General features: G+C 39.1%; 1 non-coding gene across 1 annotated transcript; it reads right to left on the bottom strand.

Moving 5' to 3' along the window:
• Positions 1-764: 764 nt before the first annotated feature.
• Positions 765-872, bottom strand: LOC148567541 (small nucleolar RNA R71). Its single transcript, XR_015883112.1, has one exon. It is a non-coding gene; the product is annotated as a small nucleolar RNA R71 (small nucleolar RNA).
• Between the last annotated feature and the right edge of the window lie 17,553 nt (positions 873-18,425).

Genomic DNA, 18,425 nt, shown 5'->3' with positions numbered 1-18,425 from the left:
TATTTTTAATTTAATTAATTTTCGAAATTCCCTCTCTCTCATCTCCTTCTAATTATTTATTTATTTATTTATTTACTAACACTCCTCTTCATCTCAAAATTCGAACCCTCTCTTCCTCTTGGTGTTCGAAATTCTCTTCTTCTATTTTTCTATTCTTCTACTCACATAAAGGAATCTCTATACTGTGACATAGAGGATTCCATATTTTCTTTTCTGTCTTCTTCTTTTTCATATGAGCAGGAACAAGGATAAGAACAATCTTGTTGAAGCTGATCCTGAACCTGAAAGGACTCTGAAGAGGAAGCTAAGGGAAGCCAAAGCACAACTTTCTGGAGAAAAATCTGACAGAAATTTTCGAAAAAGGAGAAAACATGGCCGAAAATAATAACAATGCAAGGAAGATGCTTGGTGACTTTACTGCACCAAATTCCAATTTACATGGAAGAAGCATCTCAATCCCTACCATTGGAGCAAACAACTTTGAGCTTAAACCTCAATTAGTTTCTCTGATGCAATAGAACTACAAGTTTCATGGACTTCCATCTGAAGATCCTTTTCAGTTCTTAACTGAATTCTTGCAGATCTGTGATACTGTTAAGACCAATGGGGTTGATCCCGAGGTCTACAGCCTTATGCTTTTCCCGTTTGCTATAAGAGACAGAGCTAGAATATGGTTGGACTCTCAACCTAAGGATAGCCTGAACTCTTGGGATAAGCTGGTCACAGCTTTCTTAGCGAAGTTCTTTCCTCCTCAAAAGCTTAGTAAGCTTAGAATGGATGTTCAAACCTTCAAACAGAAAGAAGGTGAATCCCTCTATGAAGCTTGGGAGAGATACAATGAACTGACCAAAAAGTGTCTTTCTGACATGCTTTCAGAATGGACCATCCTGGATATATTCTATGATGGTCTGTCTGAGCTATCAAAGATGTCACTGGACCATTCTGCAGGTGGATCCATTCACCTAAAGAAAACGCCTATAGAAACTCAAGAACTCATTGACATGGTTGCAAATAACCAGTTTATGTACACTTCTGAAAGGAATCCTGTGAGTAATGGGACGCCTATGAGGAAGGGAGTTCTTGAAATTGATACTCTGAATGCCATATTGGCTCAGAATAAAATATTAACTCATCAAGTCAATATGATCTCTCAGAGTCTGAATGGATTGAAGGAATCATCCAACAGTACTAAAGAGGCATCTTCTGAAGAAGAAGCTTATGATCCTGAGAACCCTGCAATAGCAGAGATGAATTACATGGGTGAACCTTATGGAAACACCTATAATCCCTCATGGAGAAATCATCCAAATTTCTCATGGAAGGATCAACAAAAGCCTCAACAAGGCTTTAACAATGGTGGAAGAAACAGGTTTAGCAATAGCAAGCCTTTTCCATCATCCACTCAGCAACAGACAGAAAATTCTGAGCAGAATCCATCTAGCTTAGCAAATATAGTCTCTGATCTATCTAAGGCCACTTTAAGTTTTATGAATAAAACAAGGTTCTCTATTAGAAATTTAGAGGCACAAGTGGGCCAGCTGAGTAAAAGGGTCACTGAAACTCTTCCAAGTACTCTCCTAAGCAATACAGAAGAAAACCCAAAAGGAGAGTGCAAGGCCATTGAATTGACCATCATGACCGAACCTACAAGGGAGGGGAAGGACGTGAATCCTAGTGAGGAAGACCTCCTGGGACGTCCAGTGATCAATAAAGAGTTTTCCTCTTAGGAACCAAAGGAACCTGAGGCTCATCTAGAGACCATAGAGATTCTATTGAACCTCCTTATGCCATTCATGAGCTCTGATGAGTATTCTTCTTCTGAAGAGAATGAAGATGTTACTGAAGAGCAAGTTGCCAAGTACCTTGGTGCAATCATGAAGCTGAATGCCAAATTATTTGGTAATGAGACTTGGGAAGATGAACCTCCCTTGCTCATCAATGAACTGAGTGATCTGGATCAACTGACATTGCCTCAGAAGAAACAGGATCCTGAAAAGTTCTTAATACCTTGCACCATAGGCACCATGGCCTTTGAGAAGGCTCTATGTGACCTTGGATCAGGGATAAACCTCATGCCACTCTCTGTAATGGAGAAACTGGGAATCTTTGAGGTGCAAGCTGCCAGAATCTCATTAGAGATGGCAGATAACTCCAGAAAATAGGCTTATGGACAAGTAGAGGACGTGTTAGTAAAAGTTGAAGGCCTTTACATCCCTGCTAATTTCATAATCCTAGACACTGGGAAGGATGAGGATGAATCCATCATCCTTGGAAGACCCTTCCTAGCCACAGCAAGAGCTGTGATTGATGTGGACAGAGGAGAATTGATCTTTCAACTGAATGAGGACAAACTTATGTTTAAAACTCAAGGATCTCCTTCTGTAACCATGGAGAGGAAGCATGAAAAGCTTCTCTCACTGCAGAGTCAACCAGAGCCCTCACAGTCAAACTCTAAGTTTGGTGTTGGGAGGCCACAACCAAACTCTAAGTTTGGTGGTGAACCCCCATATTCAAACTCTAAGTTTGGTGTTGGGAGGTTCCAACCTTGCTCTGATTATCTGTGAGGCTCCATGAGAGCTCACTGTCAAGCTATTGACATTAAAGAAGCGCTTGTTGGGAGGCAACCCAATGTTATTTAATTAATTTTATTTTATTTTCTCTTTATTATTTCGTGTTTTATTAGGTTGATGATCATGTGAAGTCACAAAAACTACTGAAAAATTAAAAACAGAATGAAAAACAGCATTAAAAATAGCACACCCTGGAGGAAGAGCTTACTGGCGTTTAAACGCCAGTAAGGAGCATCTGGCTGGCGTTTAACGCCAGAACAGAGCATGAAACTGGCGTTAAACGCCAGAAATAAGCAGCAATCTGGCACTTAAACGCCAGGATTGCACCCAGAGGAAAGCTGGCGTTAAACGCCAGAAACAAGCATCAGACTGGCGTTTAACGCCAGAAACATGCTATAGACTGGCGTTGAACGCCCAAAACAAGCAAGGAAGTGGCGTTTAACGCCAGCAACATGCTGCAGTCTGGCGTTAAATGCCAGGATTGCATATATAGGGCGTTTTACACGCCTAATTGAGGCAACGATGTTAAGTCCTTGGCCCCACTTGATCTGTGGACCCCACAGGATTTCTTCAGGATCTGTGGACCCCACAGGATCCCCACCTACCCTTCTTCTCTCCTCTTCCCACCTTTTCATAACACTCCTCCCTAAATACCCCTCACCAATCAACTCAATCACTCTTTCCCATCACTCCCTCACCACTCACATCCATCTTCTCTTCCCCACAAACCCCACCTACCTTCAAATTCAAAATATTTTCCCTACCAAGCCCAACCCTAAATGGCCGAACCTAAACCCCTCCCCACTCATATATAAACCCCTCATTCCATCTTCATTTTCACACAACAAGACCCTTTCTTCTTCCCCTTGGCCGAAACCATCTCCCTCTCCTCCATTTCTCTTCTTCTTCTACTTCTTTCTTTCTTCTTTTGCTCGGGGACGAGCAAACATTTTAAGTTTGGTGTGGTAAAAGCATAGCTTTTTGTTTTTCCATAACCATTTATGGCATCTAAGGCCAGAGAAACCTCCAGAAAGAGGAAAGGGAAGGCAATTGCTTCCACCTCTGAGACATGGGAGATGGAGAGATTCATCTCAAAGGTCCATCAAGACCACTTCTATGAAGTTGTGGCCAAGAAGAAAGTGATCCCTGAGGTTCCTTTCAAGCTCAAAAGGAATGAGTATCCGGAGATCCGACTTGAAATCCAAAGAAGAGGTTGGGAAGTTCTCACCAACGCCATTCAACAAGTCGAGATCCTAACGGTTCAAGAGTTCTATGCAAACGCATGGATCACAAGGAACCATGATCAAAGTGTGAACCCGAATCCGAAGCATTGGCTTACTATGGTTCGGGAGAAATACTTAGATTTCAGTCTGGAAAATGTAAGGCTGGCGTTCAACTTGCCAATGATGGAAGAGAACGCACGCCCCTACACAAGAAGGGTCAACTTTGATTAAAGGTTGGACCAAGTCCTCATAGACATATGTGAGGAAGGAGCTCAATGGAAAATTGACTCAAGAGGCAAGCCGATTCAATTAAGAAGGCATGACCTCAAACCAGTGGCTAGGGGATGGCTAGAGTTTATTCAACGCTCAATCATTCCTAATAGTAACCTGTCTGAAGTTACTATAGACCGGGCCATCATGATCCATAGTATCATGATTGGAGAAGAGATGGAAGTTCATGAGATTATACCTCAAGAACTCTACAAGGTAGCTGACAAGTCCACCACTTGGGCAAGGTTAGCCTTTCCTCACCTCATATGCCACCTTTGCAATTCGGCTGGAATTTACATAGAGGGAGATATCCTCATTGAAGAGGATAAGCCCATCACTAAAAAAAGGATGGAGCAAATAAGAGATCATGGACCTCAACATGAGCATGAGGAGATTCCTCACCATGAAATCCCTGAGATGCCTCAGGCGATGCACTTTCTCCACAAAACTATTGAGAACAAATCAACACTTCCCTAGGAGAATTAAGTCCCAACATGGGACAACTAAGGGTGGAGCATCAAGAGCACTCCATCATCCTCCATGAAATTAGAGAAGATCAAAGAGCTATGAGGGAGGAGCAAGAAAGACAAGGAAGAGACATAGAGGAGCTCAAGAGCACCATTGGTTCTTCAAGAAGAGGAAGACGCCACCCTCACTAAGGTGGACTCATTCCTTAATCTCCTTGTTTATTTATTTTCCTATTTTTCGATTTTTGAGCTTTATGTTTATATATTTTCCTATTTTTCGATTTTTGAGCTTTATGTTTATTTATATTTGTGTCTTATTACATGATCATTAGTGTCTAAGTGTCTATACCTTAAAGTTATGAATATGAATCATTCACCTCTCTTAAATGAAAACTGTTTTAATTACAAAAGAACAAGAAGTACATGGTTTCGAATTCATCCTTGAAACTGGTTTAATTATTTTGATGTGGTGGCAATACTTTTTGTTTTCTGAATGTATGCTTGAACAGTGCATATGTCTTTTGAAGTTGTTGTTTATGAATGTTAAATATGTTAGCTCTTGAAAGAATGATGAAAAGGAGAAATGTTATTTGATAATCTGAAAAATCATAAAAATGATTCTTGAAGCAAGAAAAAGCAGTGAATACAAAAGCTTGCAGAAAAAAAAAGGAAAAGAAAAATGGCAAAAAAAAAGAAAAAATAGAAAAAGCCAAAAGCTCTTTAAACCAAAAAGCAAGAGCAAAAAGCCAATAGCCCTTAAAACCAAAAGGCAATGGTAAATAAAAAGGATCCAAGGCTTTGAGCATCAGTGGATAGGAGGGCCTAAGGGAATAAAATCCTGGCCTAAGCGGCTAAACCAAGCTGTCCCTAACCATGTGCTTGTGGCGTGAAGGTGTCAAGTGAAAACTTGAGATTGAGTGGTTAAAGTCAAGGTCCAAAGCAAAAAGAAGAGTGTGCTTAAGAACCCTGGACACCTCTAATTGGGGACTTTAGCAAAGCTGAGTCACAATCTGAAAAGGTTCACCCCAGTTATGTGTCTATGGCATTTATGTATCCGGTGGTAATACTGGAAAACAAAGTGCTTAGGGCCACGGCCAAGACTCATAAAGTAGTTGTGTTCAAGAATCAACATACTGAACTAGGAGAATCAATAACACTATTTGAACTCTGAGTTCGTATAGATGCCAATCATTCTGAACTTCAATGGATAAAGTGAGATGCCCAAACTATTCAAGAGGCAAAAAGCTACAAGTCCCGCTCATCTATTGGAGCTAAGTTTCATTGAAATTTTGGAATTTATAGTATATTCTCTTCTTTTTATCGTATTTGATTTATTGTTGCTTGGGGACGAGCAACAATTTAAGTTTGGTGTTGTGATGAGCGGATAATTTATACGCTTTTTGGCATTATTTTTACATAGTTTTCAGTAGAATTTAGTTAGTTTTTAGTATATTTTTATTAGTTTTTAATTAAAATTCACATTTCTGGACTTTACTATGATTTTGCGTGTTTTTCTATAATTTCAGGTATTTTCTGGCTGAAATTGAGGGACTTGAGCAAAAATCAGATTCAGAGGTTGAAGAAGGACTGCAGATGCTGTTGGATTCTGACCTCCCTGCACTCAAAGTGGATTTTATGGAGCTACAGAACTCCAAATGGCGCGCTCTTAATTGCGTTGGAAAGTATACATCCGGGGCTTTCCAGAAATATATAATAGTCCATACTTTGGTTAAGGATAGACGATGTAAACTGGCGTTGAACGCCAGTTCCATGCTGCATTCTGGAGTCAAACGCCAGAAACAGGTTGCAAAGTGGAGTTAAACGCCAGAAACAGGTTACAAACTGGTGTTCAACTCCAAGAAAGACCTCTACACGTGTAAAGCTCAATGCTCAGCCCAAGCACACACCAAGTGGGCCCCGGAAGTAGATTTCTGTATCATTTACTCATTTCTGCAAACCCTAGTAACTAGTTTAGTATAAATAGGACTTTTTGCTATTTTATTTACATCTTTGGATCAGATCTTTGATCAGTTTTATGGTATCTTAGACGTTCATGGGGGCTGGCCATTCGGCTGTGCCTGGACCATTATCACTTATGTATTTTCAACGGTAGAGTTTCTACACTCCATATATTAAGGTATGGAGCTCTGCTGTTCCTCATGAATTAATACAAAGTACAACTGTTTTTCTATTCAATTCAAGCTTATTCCTTCTCTAGGATATCCATTCACACCCAAGAACATGATGAATGTGGTGATTATGTGACGCTCATCATCATTCTCACCTTTGAACGCGTGCTTGACAAACACTTCCGTTCTACATGCAAACAAGCTAGAATGAGTATCTCTTAGATATCTAATACAGAGGACCGAGTCTGAGATATTAGAATCTTCGTCGTATAAGTTAGAACCCATGGATGGCCATTCTTGAGATCCGAAAAGTCTAAACCTTGTCTGTGGTATTCCGAGTAGGATTTGGGAAGGGATGGTTGTGACGAGCTTCAAACTCGCGAGTGCTGGGCGTAGTGACAGACGCAAAAGGATAGTAAATCCTATTCCAATATGATCGAGAACCGCCAGATGATTAGCCATGCAGTGACAGTGCATTGGACCATTTTCACAGAGAGGATGGGATGTAGCCATTGACAACGGTGATGCCCTACATAAAGCTTGCCATGGAAAGGAGTAGGAATGGTTGGATGAAGACAGCAGGAAAGCAGAGGTTCAGAGGAACGAAAGCATCTCTATACGCTTATCTGAAACTCTCACCAATAAATTACATAAGTATCTCTATCCTAGTTATATTTTATTTATCTTTTACTTATTAGTTCATAAAACCATTTGAATCCGCCTGACTGAGATTTACAAGGTGACCATAGCTTGCTTCAAGCCGACAATCTCCGTGGGATCGACCCTTACTCACGTAAGGTTTATTACTTGGACGACCCAGTGCACTTGCTAGTCAGCTGTGCGAAGTTGTGACAAAGAATTAAGATTATGAACGTGCGTATAAAGTTTTCAGTGCTGTTACCAAGGAATGGAACCGTCACGATTTCTGCGCACCAGTAATGATCCTTGCGAGTGGCTTGGTTGAGACGCCTATAGTCAATGCAAACTCTCCATGAATTCTACACTCTAGTTGTCAGAAGCTCTCCTTGCTCATTTCTTACTGTTGTGATTCCAGACTTCTTAGGCACCACTTGTACTGGACTGACCCATTCGCTATCTGAGATGGGGTAAATGATATCTGCTTCAAGTAGCCTGGTCACTTCTTTCTTGACAACTTCCAAGATGGTGGGATTTAGTCTTCTCTGAGGTTGACGGACAGGCTTTTCTCCCTCTTCTAGGAATATTCTGTGCTCACAAACTTGAGGGTTGATGCTTACTATATCCACCAGGCTCCATCCAATTGCTTTCTTGTGTTTCCTCAGCACACTGAGTAGCTGTTCTTCTTGTTGGGAAGTGAGTTCCCTTGCAATGATAACTGGAAACTTCTGCTTGTCCTCAAGGTAAGCATACTTGAGGTATGAAGGGAGGGGTTTTAATTTCAATTTCTGCTCATGGTCAGGCTCTGGATTATCTGGGGCTGGTGATAATGGCAAAGTGCCCTCATTGTCCTCTGAAAGTATCCCCACACTTGGACCTTGTCCTATGTACTTCTCTTCTAATTCCCCTTGGTGAACTTCAGCCACGGTTTCATCTATGATGTCACACTGGAAGATAGAATAATCATCCGGAGGGTGCTTCATCGCTTCATTTAAACTGAATTTCACCATTCTGCCATCTATTTCAAGAGAATAAGTTCCAGAAAATGCGTCCAGCTTGAACTTTGAAGTCTTCAGGAATGTGAGCCCCTTAATGCTCACTAATACATCTTCAGCAATTCCAATCACTATAATAATGCTTTTATCTGCTAACACAAAATGAGCTGCCGACCTTTTTAAGGGAGGGAGCCTCAAAGTATCATATATACACAAAGGCATTATACAAACACATGCTCCTAAATCACACATGCAGTCAGAAAATATCACACCACCAATAATATAGTTAACCATGCATGGACCTGGATCACTACACTTTTCAGGTATACCTCCCATTAAAGCAGATATAGAATTACCTAAAGGAATAGTTTATAATTCATTAATTTTGTCTTTATGTATGCATAAATCTTTTAGAAACTTTGTGTATTTAGGTACCTGCTGAATAACATCAAAAAGGGAAACAGTTACCTCAACCTTTTTGAATATTTCTACCATTTTGGGATCAAGTTCCATCTGCTTCCTAGGCTTCCTTGCAATTTGTGGAAATGGAATAGGGAGGGCGTTTTCTACAGCATTTGCATCCTTTGATGCTTCCTTCTGTGGTTGGACTTCTTCTTCTTCAACCATGTCTTCTATGTCCTCTTCTTCGTCAGCATCCTCTACTTCCACCACCTCTTCAGCTGAGGCGTGTTCTGATGGGATTGGCTCTTCCTGATTCCTCTCTTGTAGTGTGGTTCCGGACCTTAGGGAGATGGCATTGATGCCACCCTTTGGATTGGGTAAGGGTTGAGAAGGAATCCCACTGGAGCTTGCAGGTTGAGTATTTGAAGTATTGGGTGATGCCAGCTGAGAGATGAGAGCTTGTATAGTGGATGCTAGACCATTAAGTGAACTCTCCACGTTCTCTTGTCCTTGCGCAATGGGTTGAAGCGCCTCCTCACTCAGAGAAGAATTAGATTGAGTGATCTGTGGAACTTGTTGTTGGTTGTGCTGTGGTCCTTGGAACTCCCTCAGGTGAGGTGCTCTGTAAAGATGGTTCTGGTTCTGCTGCCTGTTGTTGTTATTATTCCACCTCTGATATCCTTGATTGTCTCTGCCTCCTCTATTATTGTTGTCCCTCCAACTCTGGTTAGAATTATCTCTCCAACCTTGGTTGGAATTGTCCTGCCATCCATGGTTGTAACTGCCACTGATGAGCGGATATTTTATACGCTTTTTGGGGTTAGTTTCATGTGGTTTTTAGTATGTTTTGGTTAGTTTTTAGTATATTTTTATTAGTCTCTAGGCAAAATTCATATTTCTAGACTTTACTATGAGTTTTTGTGTTTTTATGTAATTTTAGGTATTTTCTGGCTGAAATTGAGGGAGCTGAGCAAAAATCTGATTCAGGCTGAAAAAAGGACTGCGGATGTTGTTGGATTCTGACCTCCCTGTACTCGAAATAGATTTTCTGGAGCTACAAAAGTTCAAATGGCGCGCTCTCAATTGCGTTGGAAAGTAGACATTCAGGGCTTTCCAGCAATATATAATGGTCTATACTTTGCTCAAGGATAAATGACGTAAAATGGCGTTCAACTCCAGTTTCATGTTGCATTCTGGCGTTAAATGCCAGAAACAGGTTACAAGTTGGAGTTAAACGCCCAAAACAGGTTACTGATAAACCCCATTTTTAGGGTTTATCTTGTATTGAATTTAGAGTATTTTGATGACCTTTTCTCGCATTTAACCTATGAATTAGCATGGTTTTGTTATCTTTCCCGTATTTGTGCTTAGGTGTAAAAACATGCTTTTTAGGCCTTATTTTGATGAATTTTGATTTCTCCTTGATTCCATAAGAGACCTTGATGTGTTTGCTAGTAATTCCAGGATTGAAATAGGCCAGGCATGGATCAAAGGAAGCAAGAAAGGAAGCATGCAAGTGGAGAAAAGCACAAAAAGCCAAAGAATTGATCACGGCCAAGCACGCGCACGCGCACAAGGCGCTCGCGCGCACATTGCGGAATTAGCCAGGGACGCGCACGCGTACCGTGTGTGCACGCGTCGATGTCTGCACATGACTTCAATTAAGGCAACACGTGCCTGGCGATTTTGAGGGGTTTCTGAACCCATTTTTGGCGCCAATTGCTGATAGAAAGGAATAAAAGGATCAAGGCCTAAAGGGGAGACATAACAATTGGAGAAGAAGGAAGTGATAGCTTTAGTTTTAAGTAGTTTTAGAGAGAGAAGCTCTCACTTCTCTCTAGGATTAGGATTAGGTTTAGGTTAATATCTCTTCTTAGATCTAGGTTTAATTCATGCCTTAATTCAATTCTCCTTTGCCAATTCTTAATCTTCTGCTTTTCCTCTCCCTAGTTATGTACTTTAATTCTTGTAATTCTTCACTTTGTTTTGGATAGATTTTGTTTCTTTTATTCCCTTTTAATAATGCAATTTGAGGTAATTCATGATAATTGTGATTTCCTTGATTGTTGTTGTTAATTCTTTACATTCAATTGTAGTTAGAATTCACTCTTGTTGTGATTGACTATACTTTTCTTTTGTGCCTTCCAAGTGTTTGATTAAATGCTTGGTTGGACTTTTGTATAGATTTTGTTCCTCTTGGCCTAGGTAGAGTGATTAGTGACTCTTGAGTTATCTAATTCCTTTGTTGATTGATAATTAGAGATTGCTAATTGATTTGAATGCCTCTAAAGCTAGTCTCTCCTTTAGGAGTTAATTAGGACTTGAGGAATGAAATTGATTCATCCACTTGACTTTCTTCCATGGTTAGAGGTTAACCAAGTGGGAGCAATGAACAATTCTCATCACAATTGAGAAGGATAACTAGGATAGGATTTCTAGTTCTCATACCTTGCCAAGAGCTTTTATAGTTGTTAGTTATTTTCATTGCCATTTATTTTTCATGCTTCTTATCCAAAACCCCAAAATAACTCACAACCAATAACAAGACACTTTATTGTAATTCCTAGGGAGAACGACCCAAGGTCCAATACTTCGGTTTATAAATTTTAGGGGTTTGTACTAGTGACAAACAACTTTTTTTATGAAAGGATTATTGCTTGGTCTAGAAACTATACTTTACAACGAGATTTCATTAGTGAAATTCTAAACCGTCAAAAATCCAAATCATCAAAATGGCGCCGTTGCCGGGGAATTGCAATGGTGTTATGTTATTGGTTATTGTATATATGTGAATAGTGTGAATATGTTTGCTTTTGTTAGCTCTTGCTAGTTTTAGGATTTAATTTTCTTGCTTCTTATTTGATTTTGTTTTCATTTTCTCCTTGCTATCATGAATTCTCACCTTGGCTATGAGTTTGGTTATCAACATGTTGTAGGAAATGAGGACTATAATGAATATGTGTATCAAGAATGGGATGACCAAAGGTGGGAGGAGCCATATGCTTATGATCAATCCTCATGGCAACAACCCCTACCAATGCACTATGAAGAAGAGCCATTCTATGATGCACATCAATCCAATGGTTATGGTGACTCACCTTATGATTTTCAAGAACCACCACCATATGCCTATGATCCATACCCTCAACATAACTCCCAACCATACTCACAAGCCCCTTCTTACCAACCATCTTCATATGACCCTAATCCATATCCATCCTACCAACAACCATATGAGCAATATGAACCACACATAGAGCCACCTCCTCCACATTATTACCAAGATGAACCACCTCCAATGTACGAAAATTTTCAACCACAAGATGAATACTACTTTCCACCACAACCTCCCATGGAAGAATACTCATATCCATTGAACCAAGAGCCACATGATCCAAATCATATTATCCAAGAGGAACAAGAGTCGAGGGATCGTCTCAAGGAAGCATTGGATCAATTTCAAGCAACCATGGAGTGTGTTGTGCAACAAGTGGAAAGAGTGAAAAACATAGAACCACCACAATTCTACCAAGAAGAACCACTTTCCTACTATGAATCCTCCCCCCAATTTAATGAACCCTTCCACCCACCCCAATCTCTAATGGATGAAACCTTTGGTGTTCTTATTCAAGGGCAAGAAGAGATGAAAAGGGATGTGCAAAATTTCATGGCCACCTTGGATGCGGTAACAATCAATTAGCCTCCCAATGCTTGAACACTCAAGGAACTCCCATGGCTACATGTGGAGAATCGAATGAAGGACATAGCATGAAGGAGAGATCGGAAACTCCGGTGGGAAATGACGGAAGTTGCTTTGTATTGGAACAATTGGAGGAAGCTTTAATTGTTGAAGACAAGGAAGAAGTGGTAGAAGACTTAGGAGATACGGAGCCTCCATGGGAACAAAAACCCTCCAAGATGATTGAAATTGATGCTAGGGAGGAAAGTGCACACCTTCCAAGGCATATCCCATATGAAGACTTGGATGGGATAGAGAAAGAATTGAGTTCCCTTGGTGATGAAGATCAAGCATCAAGTCTTAGTGGTGAAGAATCCTTTAAGCATGAAGAACCTTCTCCGGTTGGATTTGAAAGCGTTGAGGAGGTAAATCTTTCTCACCCTCCCTATTATGATTTGAGTAAAGGAAAAGGTTTAGATAAAATTGTTGAACAAAGGATTGAGATTAAGAGATCTTGTGAAGAGCTGGAAGTCCCTAGAAATAGAAGAACGAGGGTTGGTTATGCTTTGTCAAGATCTTTGGAAGCATCTTTGCCTAGGTGGCCATCTACTCCTTCACTTGAGTGGGTGAAACTCATTTCTATTAGCTTTATTATCCCACTTGAATATGGTTTGCTTGAAACGGATGGTCAACTTAGGATCCTTTGTGGGATGAAGCGTAAGCGAATGATGTTTCGTGGTTGGCGTTGCAAATCAAGGCTCATTATGGTTGATGCATCAAACATGAGATATAAAGGTTGGAGTAGTGCTCAAATAGATGGGTCTAGGAGGATTGTTGGCCACTATATAGAGAATTCACCTTACTCACCACCCGGTTGGACTTATAATGATGATCAACCTCAAGACGGGTGTGAAAACAAAGTGTGGGATCCCGGATTACAAGAAGAGGATCAACTTTAGGAGCCCCAAGCTTGTGAAGAACTCCATCAAGACTTGGCTCAATCCATGAAGAATCTTGGGGCACAATGGAGAACCAAGCATTGGTGGGAGTTCCAAGATGAATACAAACACAAGCCACCTTGATGAGGAGCTCCCCATAAGTCCAACTTAAGGACAATAAACAAAAGTGCTAGGTGGGAGACAACCCACCATGGTAAAATCCTTTCATTTTCTCTTTTGTACATATTGATAGAATTAGTTTAATTTCACGTTTTGTGTAGATAGTTGAGTTTAATTGGTAGTTTAGTATGTTAAATAAGGTTTTAGGGTGTTTTGGTAGATGCCTGGAGGTTTAGAATGCTGAGATTGGTGCAAAAACATTTAAAAAAAAAAAACGGCCATCGGCGCGCTAGCACGCTGTGCGCGCGTGCGCACATTGCACTTCCGCAACTTCTGGTACAAAAACCAGAGAGTTGTGCATGCGTTGTGCCAGCATTGTGCTGGGAGCACAACCTCATCCACGCGTAAGCACGCTGTGCACGCGCGCGCGGATCGTCCCTGCTGCATCCACGCGTGAGCGCGCTGTGCGTGCGCGCGCGGATTTGCACCCTGCTTTTCTCCTTCCTCCTTTCTCCTTCTTTCCTCTTCTCTTCTTCTTTCTTTCTCATTTTTTTTCTTCTTCCTCTCTTGAAAGATTTTTTTTCTTTTCTCTTTTAATATAAATAAAAAAAAAGAAAAAAAATTTTTTAATAATAAAAAAATATAATAATAAATAAATAAATAAATAAATAAAATACTAAAAAAAATTAAAAATATAAAAAAAATTTTTTTTTTCTCTTCTTCCATTTCCTTTTGTCTATTACATTTGCATACTTTTATTCTTTGCATTTTAATTCTATTTGTTCTCATTTTATTTTCAAAATTTCTCATTTTAATAATGGTGTTGAATTCTCTCACTCAATTGTTGAGAATTTCTTGCATTTGTTTTGGTGCTTCATGACTTGTTACATTAATTGTAATATTTGTCAACATACAAGATTAGTGCTTTAGTCCTTCCCAATTCATTACCCTTTGTTTTTTTCTTGTACCGCTTCATCATTGAGTTAGGATAGAATCAAATGCTTTCATGCGTATCACTAATCTTGTTTGTGTCAATTCTTATTTGATCTTGATGCTCAATATACTCTCCATGCTTTAACTTTACTCTTGCATCAAGTATCAGTTGATATGCCTTTTGCTTATATTGATTTCTCACTCACATGTTGTAGCTACCATGTAGTAGAGAATCATACTCTTATTTGGCATTAGCTCCCGCCTATGTTCTATTTACTTTGATATCTTTGTTGTAGGCTTAATTTTCTTTCTTTTTCTCTCCTTTTAGGCTGGCCACCAAGAAAGGAGGAAACGGAAAAGCTTTTAAATGGGGCAACAAACAAGTCCTCCGCGCAACCTTGTGAACAAGCTCATCAATTGTAGCAACCTGTCCACCTTGCTCTTCTTTGCATGCACCGAGGACGGTGCAATCTTCAAGTGTGGGGAGGTCATTCGACCGATCTCCATGGGTAACAATTTCCTTTTCAACACCAATTTTTTTTTTATTTTTCTTTGTTAGAGTAGCTATTGCATTGCATGATAGGTTGCATGTTAGTTAGAATTTGTACATATTCTTACCACTTCTTTCATATTAGGACTACTTGGTTATGGTGATGATTTCTTTTCCAAAAAAAAAAACTATGTTTTTAGGGCACCCTACCAATTTGAAAATTTTTGTTGAACTTGCTTGAAAGAATTTATTTTGGAACATGGTTTTGAGCTAAGAACACAAGCTTGTGAGATTTGAGCCTAATGGTGTGGTTACATCTTATAACCACTTATTTTCCTTCTTGCGTGTAATTGTTCTCTTTCTATGATTGTAATCTTTGATTTGTTTGAATCTATATGTCCCATTATTCCTTGTATTCATGCATTTATATAATTGAGGCCATCATTTCATTAGCTCACTTATCCAAATAGCCTTACCTTTTACTCTCCTTTGTTAGCCGATTTTGAGCCTACGCTTAACCCACTTGTTCTTATTTTAGCACATTACAAGCCTTAAAGCGGAAAACAATGAATGTCCTTTATTTGGACCTTTGATTGGCTTAGGCTAGTGAGTGTGAGTGTCATCCAAGAGTGGGAAAACTTTGGGACATTGGTTGGGATAAAAGGGTGTTTGTGTTTTGTATTTTTATATTGGGGAATTGGTACATACTCATGTATTGATTAAATGTATAGACCTTATGCATTGATGTTCTTGTGTATAGTTTGAAAGAAAAAGAAAAAAAAATGAAAAGAAAAAGAAATAAAAGTGAAAAAGAAAAAAAAGAAAAGAAAAGAAAAAAAATGTATATAGAAAAAGAAAGAAAAAAAGAAGAGCAATAAAGGGGACAAAATGTCCCAAAGTGAAGCTCAATAAGAATCAATGCATAAGTGTTGTGAAATGAAAAGAAAATGCATGAGTATGTGAAAAAGTGAGGAATGGGTAGTTAGATTAGTACTTAATTGTATAGGTCATTATATAGGTTAGGTGGGAAAGTTTAAGTTAATCAAAGATTCCAATCCTAAGTCCACTAGCCATATATGATCCTACCTTGACCCTAGCCCCATTACAACCTAAAGAAAAGACCTCATGATACATGTATGCATGTATTGAATAATTGTTGATTGTTAGAAGAAAAACAAATCTTGGAAAGCATGATTAGGGGAGAATTGAGAGAATCAACCCCAAACACCGAGCGACTAGAGTGCAAACACTTCCGGTGAGGGTTCGATGCTCAATTCCTTGATTCCCGGCTTTCATGAGCGTTCTTCTCGCAAGTCTACTTGAACTTCATTTTGATATTCGAATTGGTAGGATTCATGAATCGTTATATGATCTTGGCCCTACTTGTGCACGTATGACTTGGAGGATTGATTTATTTTTAACCAAGTAGGTAAAACCATTTTGCATTTAGTTGCATATAGTTCATTTACATGGAATAAATGTTGATACCCTTTGTTTCTCTCTTGGCTTAAGCATGAGGACATGCTTGGTTTAAGTGTGGGGAGGTTGATAAACTCCATTTATAGGGTTTATCTTGTATTGATTTTTGGGGATTTTATCATCTTTTACCCATATTTATTCAAGAAATAGCATGGTTTTGTATATTCTCCTTTAATTGTGCTTGAATGTGAAAACATGCTTTTTAGGACTCAAAATAGCTAAATTTAATTCACCTTGATTCTATTAGATGCCTTGATATGTTTGTTAAGTGATTTATGGTTTAGGCGGCAAAGATTGGATCAAGGAAATGAAGAAAGAAAGCATGAAAAGTTGGAGAACTCATGAAGAAATGAAAGAACCGGAAAGCTGTCAAGCCGACCTCTTTGCACTTAAACGACCATAACTTGAGCTACAGAGGTCCAATTGATGCGGTTCTAGTTGGGTTGGAAAGCTAACATCCGGGGCTTCGAAACGATATAAGATTTGCCATAGTTGCATCACGCATAGGGGCGCGCACACGCACGGTACGCGGACGCGCCGATGGTGGCACATGACCCACTTAATGCAAACGTGGCCAGCGATTTTAGAAGCCTTGTGGGCCCAATCCAACTCATTTATGATTCTATTTAAGCCAAGGATTGAAGGGGAATCAACATACTTTTCATACTTTACTTACTTTTGACCATTAGTTTAGTTTTAGCTTAGCTTAGTAGTGAGAGTTAGTTTCTAGAGAGAGAAGCTCTCACTTCTCTCTAGAATTAGGATTAGGTTTAGTTCAATAACCTTAGATCTAGATTTTAATTCATGCTTTCATCTCCTTCTACCTTTCAATTCCTTGTTGTTACATTCATTCTTCTTCTATTCTTTTGTTGTAATTTCCTTTATGTTGTTCTTATGTTTTGTTGTAGATCTACTTTTGCTCCTTCTATTTTCTTTCAATTCAATTAGAGGTAATTCATAATAATTGTGTTCCTTTTGATTGTTGTTGTTAATTCTTTACATTTGATTGTAGTTAGAATTAATTCTTGTTATTGATTTACTATGTTTTCCTTTTGTGCCTTCCAAGTGTTTGATGAAATGCTTGGTTGGATTTTAGAGTAGAGTTTTATGTTCTTGGCTTGGGAAGGTAACTTAGGAACTCTTGAGTTACTAATGTCCAATTAATTGATGATTGGGATCCATTGACTCTAGTTCTCACTAATTGAATTAATGGAGAGTTAGGACTTATGGACTAGGATTGATATAGCTCATTTGACTTTTCTTTACTACTAGTTAGAGGATGATTTAATGAGATTAATCCTTGCCAATTCTCATATTGTGGTTAGTGATTAGGATAGAGATCCTTGACCACCAACCCTTGCCAAGACCTTTTTAGCCATTAGTTTACTTTCTTACCATTTATCTTTCATGCTTTATATCAAAACCCCAAATATAACTCACAACCGATAACAAGACACTTCATTACAATTCCTAGGGAGAACGACCCGAGGTTTGAATACTTCGGTTATTAATTTTAGGGGTTTGTTACTTGTGACAAACAATCTTTTGTATGAAAGGATTATTGTTGGTTTAGAAACTATACTTGCAACGAGAATTCATTTGTGAAATTCTAAACCGTCAAAAATCCAATCATCAAAATTATATAGGTCATTATATAGGTCATTATATAGGTTAGGTGGGAAAGTTTAAGTTAATCAAAGATTCAAATCCTAAGTCCACTGGCCATATATGATCCTACCTTGACCCTAGCCCCATTACAACCTAAAGAAAAGACCTCATGATACATGTATGCATGCATTGAATAATTGTTGATTGTTAGAAGAAAAACAAATCTTGGAAAGCATGATTAGGGGAGAATTGAGAGAATCAACCCCAAACACCGAGCGACTAGAGCGGATACACATCCGGTGAGGGTTCAAAAGTTCAAGTACATGTGCTCACCCATATTATTTATATTCTTGCAAGTTTGAACTCTTTTTGATAATTCAATACAATTGTGGATTGAAATTAACTCCTATTGCCTTAGCTATTGTGCCTATACATGTCTCTTGGGAATTGATTTGTTTGAACTAAGCATTTGCACTCACACTAGGT

Source organism: Arachis ipaensis, chromosome B4 (genome assembly GCF_059453495.1).
Source record: "Arachis ipaensis isolate K30076 ecotype BB chromosome B4, ASM5945349v1, whole genome shotgun sequence".
Taxonomy (NCBI): Eukaryota; Viridiplantae; Streptophyta; class Magnoliopsida; order Fabales; family Fabaceae; genus Arachis; species Arachis ipaensis.
This window is presented reverse-complemented; position numbering and strand designations above follow the sequence as displayed.